The sequence below is a fragment of the Meleagris gallopavo genome, chromosome Z, assembly GCF_000146605.3.
Source record: "Meleagris gallopavo isolate NT-WF06-2002-E0010 breed Aviagen turkey brand Nicholas breeding stock chromosome Z, Turkey_5.1, whole genome shotgun sequence".
In the NCBI taxonomy this organism is placed as follows: Eukaryota; Metazoa; Chordata; class Aves; order Galliformes; family Phasianidae; genus Meleagris; species Meleagris gallopavo.
In genome coordinates, this window is record NC_015041.2 from 3,061,140 (window position 1) to 3,066,164 (window position 5,025).

Genomic DNA, 5,025 nt, shown 5'->3' on the forward strand with positions numbered 1-5,025 from the left:
TATCAATAGTCTGTTTGGTCTCTTTTCTATGACAGTTGAAAGAAAGATTTTAATTTTCATGTATTTAGTAGAAACTAAAAGACTGTGGATAGCAAGTCAATAATGGGAGAGATCTGAGACAGTTCAGCCTGGAGAAGACTGAGAGTGGATCTTATCAATGTTTACAAACATCTAATAGGCAGAAGTCAAGTGGATGGGGCCAGACTAATTTTGCTAGTTCTAGTGAAAGAACAAGGGGCAATGGGCATAAACTGGAACACAGTCTATGCTGTAAAGGAACTTCTTTACTCTTTACAGTACTCTTTACACACCACCCCATGGCTCAAAGATTTCTTGAAATGAAGCATAAGTGACGGTGGTGAGGAAAAGAAAGGGAGAAAATAAAGACAGCAAACAAGCAGAAGGGAAGGAGGGGGGTTGGCGGGAGAAGAGGAAGCTAATCATTACATAATTACTACAAAAGATTTCTTGGGCTTGGTTATAAATGTTGCCCTGATCTGTTGGACTTGTCCATCATCAGTTGAAGTGGTTACAAAGTACATGGAAGATACAACACATTGTATAAGTTGAATAAAACATGGAATCATACAAGGTACAAACATAAGAGTTGCAACATCTCACAGTAGATAAAATAGGATACCACCTGGAAGCCAGGAAAAGAAGTCAAATTCTAGGCTTTGCCAGGTTTGGACGGGAACATGGGCTATTTTCCGTACACCCTGGCCAATTTGTTTAGCAACTTTTCATTATCATTCAATTTTTAGACAACAATTAGAGTCAATTCAATACAGACACCACTGCGTGACTCTTCAGAAGTGGTGACATGAATGTTATATAATGAATAAAAGGTAGAAAGTGAAGAGACAACCATATATTTGGCAATGACCATACAATGTTACACTTCAGTTAATTAATCAAAAGCATATCTAGTCCAATTTGATAATATGTGGACTTGCCATGTAATGTTTTCTAAGATGATTTAGTGTCCTGAGAACTCTCCACTTGTGCATAATTCAAATGCTGAGAGATATGAATACTAGTTTGGCAATTGCAAGTATTGTTACAGTCTACAGAGCTTTTCACAGGATAGCGTGTGCAGGATAGCCCTCAGAATAAACCATAAGAGAGGTAATCCCAGAAACATACATATCTCTTATAGAAACTTAGGCACTTTCCAACAACTATGTTTTGGATGGAACTCCTGGACTGGTGTGACACTGAAAAGCATCAGTGCAAAAGGCTTTATAATAGATTTCTTTTGTGGCCACATCTAACAGATATTAGATGGGTCCCTTCATTCATTTCCAGTTTGTTTGGAATTTGGAAACACTGTGGAGGAGTTACATGCAAATCATAATCAGTTTGGTAAAAAAAGAGGGGTGAAAGAAGGGGTCAAAAGAAATGGTATCACTGTGTAGGGAATATCAGTAAGTCAGGATGACCTGTAAAAACCCTGAACCCAGTTGTGAAGTTTAAGGACTGATAAGATCCAAGGACTGATATCTATCACCACCACACCCACAACAACACAAAACATAACACTATTGCAACCAAAAAATATAACCAAGAGGTATATTCAGTATTCTAACGTGATCAAGTCTTCAGTATTTCTGTCACAAAACACAAATGGTTACAATCAGCTATTAGCCTTCCTGTGTCCAACCAAAGTCCCACGGGGATCTTCTGTAAAATAAAACAAGACACCGACTTGCCCTTTCTGGGCTTTGTTAACGTGGTTAAAAAAAAATGAGGGAACAATCCAGCAAGTGTTGATTTCATATTTCTTTTTCAGGGTGTCTTTAGCCTTCCAAGGTTATTTGTCAAGGGATCCCGTTAAGGTTAGGGAAACTGGTCTCAGGTTAGCTGAGTCAATCGACACAGTCTGGCCAGGGAGATAAGAGGGTTTCCCTAGCTTATCAGCCACTGAATCATGACTCACAGGGATAACCGGCAAGAGTGGTGAGGCTTTTGGACAGAAGGTGTTAAATTGAGGATCTTGTTTCCCTTTGTTGTGAGCTTTCTAATGTATTCACCCTTATCCGCCCCCACCCCGCTCACCTGGGAGGGGCGAAGACATCGGTTTTCTAATGGCTTGGATTGCCGTGCAGGTTCCCTGGGAGAGACCCTAGGACCTGAGGTTTTGCTTTCCTCAAGATTCTTGAGCTTTTGTTCTGGCCACCAGGTAACTAATTTCTCTAACCTGACTGTGGGTAACCCATTCATCAGATCTCATGGAACACCCTTTAGCCAGCCCAGTGTCCAAAGACAGTTATGTTTATGATCAATATTTTGCCTACCAGTTTTTACTGACAGTGAAACCCTTCCAGTCCCATTGAGCTTTGGTCTAGGTGGCCTGGGGGCAAGGCTGACCGCTGCAAGTCTTATTTCCCTTGTCTCAGATTTAGTGGAGGAAGAAATCACCGGCCCATATTTTCTCCCATAGTTAATTAACTCTTGGGCAACCTCCCCCCATGTCCATACTTTGTATCTTGGCTGCAGATGCTTAGAGATTACAGTTTCTTCTAACACTGCCCAAGTTCTTTCTCCCTGAGACACAGTCTCTATTTTTCCTTGCAGTTGTATACCTATAGGTTTTAACGACTCTGGAAGCCCCCTAATTAGAGGGGTCATCCTTTCAGGATCAACAGGCATCATCATAGGTGATTCATGGTGTGGCTGCAGCTTTCTATCATACATCATCTGGAGACAAGCAGCCTTTTGAACACTCTACTAACTGATTAGTTTTTCCAGTAATGGCAAGAGGGTCTCCCCTTTCTAAAGGGTTGAGACCATCTGCCCAATAGGCAGCCCTTTGTGTTAAGAACCAGGGAGCACGATTGTTGCCAGTAGTTAAAAATACTCCTGGTCCCCAATAACCTTCTGCTTCCTTTTCTGTTAACCGAATCTGGTCACCACCAGTGAGACTAATCCTCCATACATACTCTGTCTCTGATTCCTTTGGAGAGCGGCTAAAATCTTTTTTCAATTTTGCTAGTTCAGTGGCTGAGAAGGGAATTTCCTTAACATTCATTTGAGGATCTAGATACTCGCTGTTATCGAAGGTATATTCGGTTTTTATCAAAGGACGCAATGGGGCTATTGGGGTTTCTAATTTGTCTAGTCTTTCCTTTATCTCTTGTAGTTCCTTGTGAGGAAAAGTTTTTTCTTGAGGCAAACTATGGGTGACAGTATCACTAGTATTCTTACATGTTAACAGTTCCTTAAAAGCCATCTGCAACAAAGCCGAATTACGTTTCTCTTTCTAATTGTTTCTCAAGGTTCACTATCTGATTCTGCAGAGTTTTTACCAGTTCTTGTGTTACTTTAACCGATTCCTGCAGTGCTTGTATAGTTTGGGTTTCTACCGAAGGCTTTTCATCTCAGAACTCCACGGCAGCTTTTAAAGCAGCCCCAAGTACGGCACAAATAAACGACTTTCCTTTTCCAGCTCGGGTACGAGCGTTCTTTTGCAGAACACTAATTCAGTCTGAGACACTCTGCAAGTTATACCAGTTCCGTCGTGCCCAATCTACACCTGATAAAGGGGGTCAAGCACCATGTTTTTCTAAAAGATCAAATAATACATCTTCACTTTTCATGGTGTCAATGCTGTCACTCATTTTTTCAATATGCTGAAAGATCTACACTAAAGGAAGAAGAGGTGCACGTATTCAAAAGCTCAGGTAACTTCTTACCTCCCCCCAGGGTGGCACACAACACCTATTAAACAAATGCAAATGCTCCAATCGTTCTTCCCTTTCTCTGAGGGAAGCACACAAAAAGGTTCAAATTTCACACTTAAGTTACAAGGTACTTAAATCACAAAATGCAGAGAGGTCTTCCCGAGGAGGCACACACGTATTCAAAATTAATTCATACGTCCCCGAGAGGTATACACATAAAAAGTAAAGTTTCAGAATATGGAGCGGTCTTCCTGGAGAAGGACTCACATCTAAGTTTTCAAAAATATCGCTCCATGCAACTCCAGGTGGTGCACACAAAGAAAGTTTCAGACTATACCTGGAAGGACAACACTCACGGTGGGTATCCTGCCGACTACGCCATTAAATAAATGTCTTGCTCCGATTTATAGGAGGGAGAGGAGGTTCTTTTAATATTATATACCCGGTGTGAGATTAAGAAACAACGGTTCAAATGTTGGTCCAACCAGTTTATTATAAATCTTAATTAGGGAGATGGGGAAAGGGAGGACGGACATTATTATGAATTAAGGTAATGGGGAAGGGAAGGAGGGCAATAGAAAAGATAGAAAAGAAGAAGCAAGGAGTCTTTGTAGGCAGCAAGAGGGAGATAGTCACCACCATGGATCCAGCGTGGTTCATAGTTCAGTCATCGATCTTCAGTAGCGGTGGGTCATCGGGCATTGTTGTTCTGCTGACAACGACAACGGCAACGACGATGCCGGCAAAGGCGACCATGGCGATGACGGCCCCTTTTCAATGCTTTCAAAGTGCTCGAGTCAGCTGTCTTTGCAGTTATAGCTCAAATCCAAAGTGGCTGAGTCAGCTCTCCTTGGAGTGTCAGCTTCTGGCTCAGGGATCTCTGCAGGGAACTCCTTTGCTCCTATCTTCCTGGCCTTGCCAGCAGATAAGAGGGAGCAGGGAGACGCCAACTTGTATCTTGCCTTCACAGGACACAATGGTATTACCCCCCAGTCTCTCATAGCAAAAGGAGTTATTTGGTCACAGGCTAGATCTTCCGCCAGTAAACTGTCCTTGAGCACTATCTTCCGAAGGCAAACAGCCACACAGTGATGTTGATTGCCACACGGCAACACCCATCACTCATCTTCAAGACAAGTCAATCTTATCACAAGAAATATCTCAGGCAGTAAGCTTTGAGCCAAAAAACAAAGAAGGATTCTCACAAGACTTTACTGGCGATGTTCATTACCTGTATAAAAGAATTACAAAACGAGCAGACATATTCCAAATCTGTCTACTCACACAGTTCAACAAATTGTCAGATTAATTGTATTCTATTCTTCTCTTCTGTTGACTTTGT

General features: G+C 41.8%; 1 pseudogene; it reads right to left on the minus strand.

Moving 5' to 3' along the window:
- Window positions 1-2,229: 2,229 nt before the first annotated feature.
- Window positions 2,230-3,599, minus strand: LOC104914755 (annotated as a pseudogene).
- Between the last annotated feature and the right edge of the window lie 1,426 nt (window positions 3,600-5,025).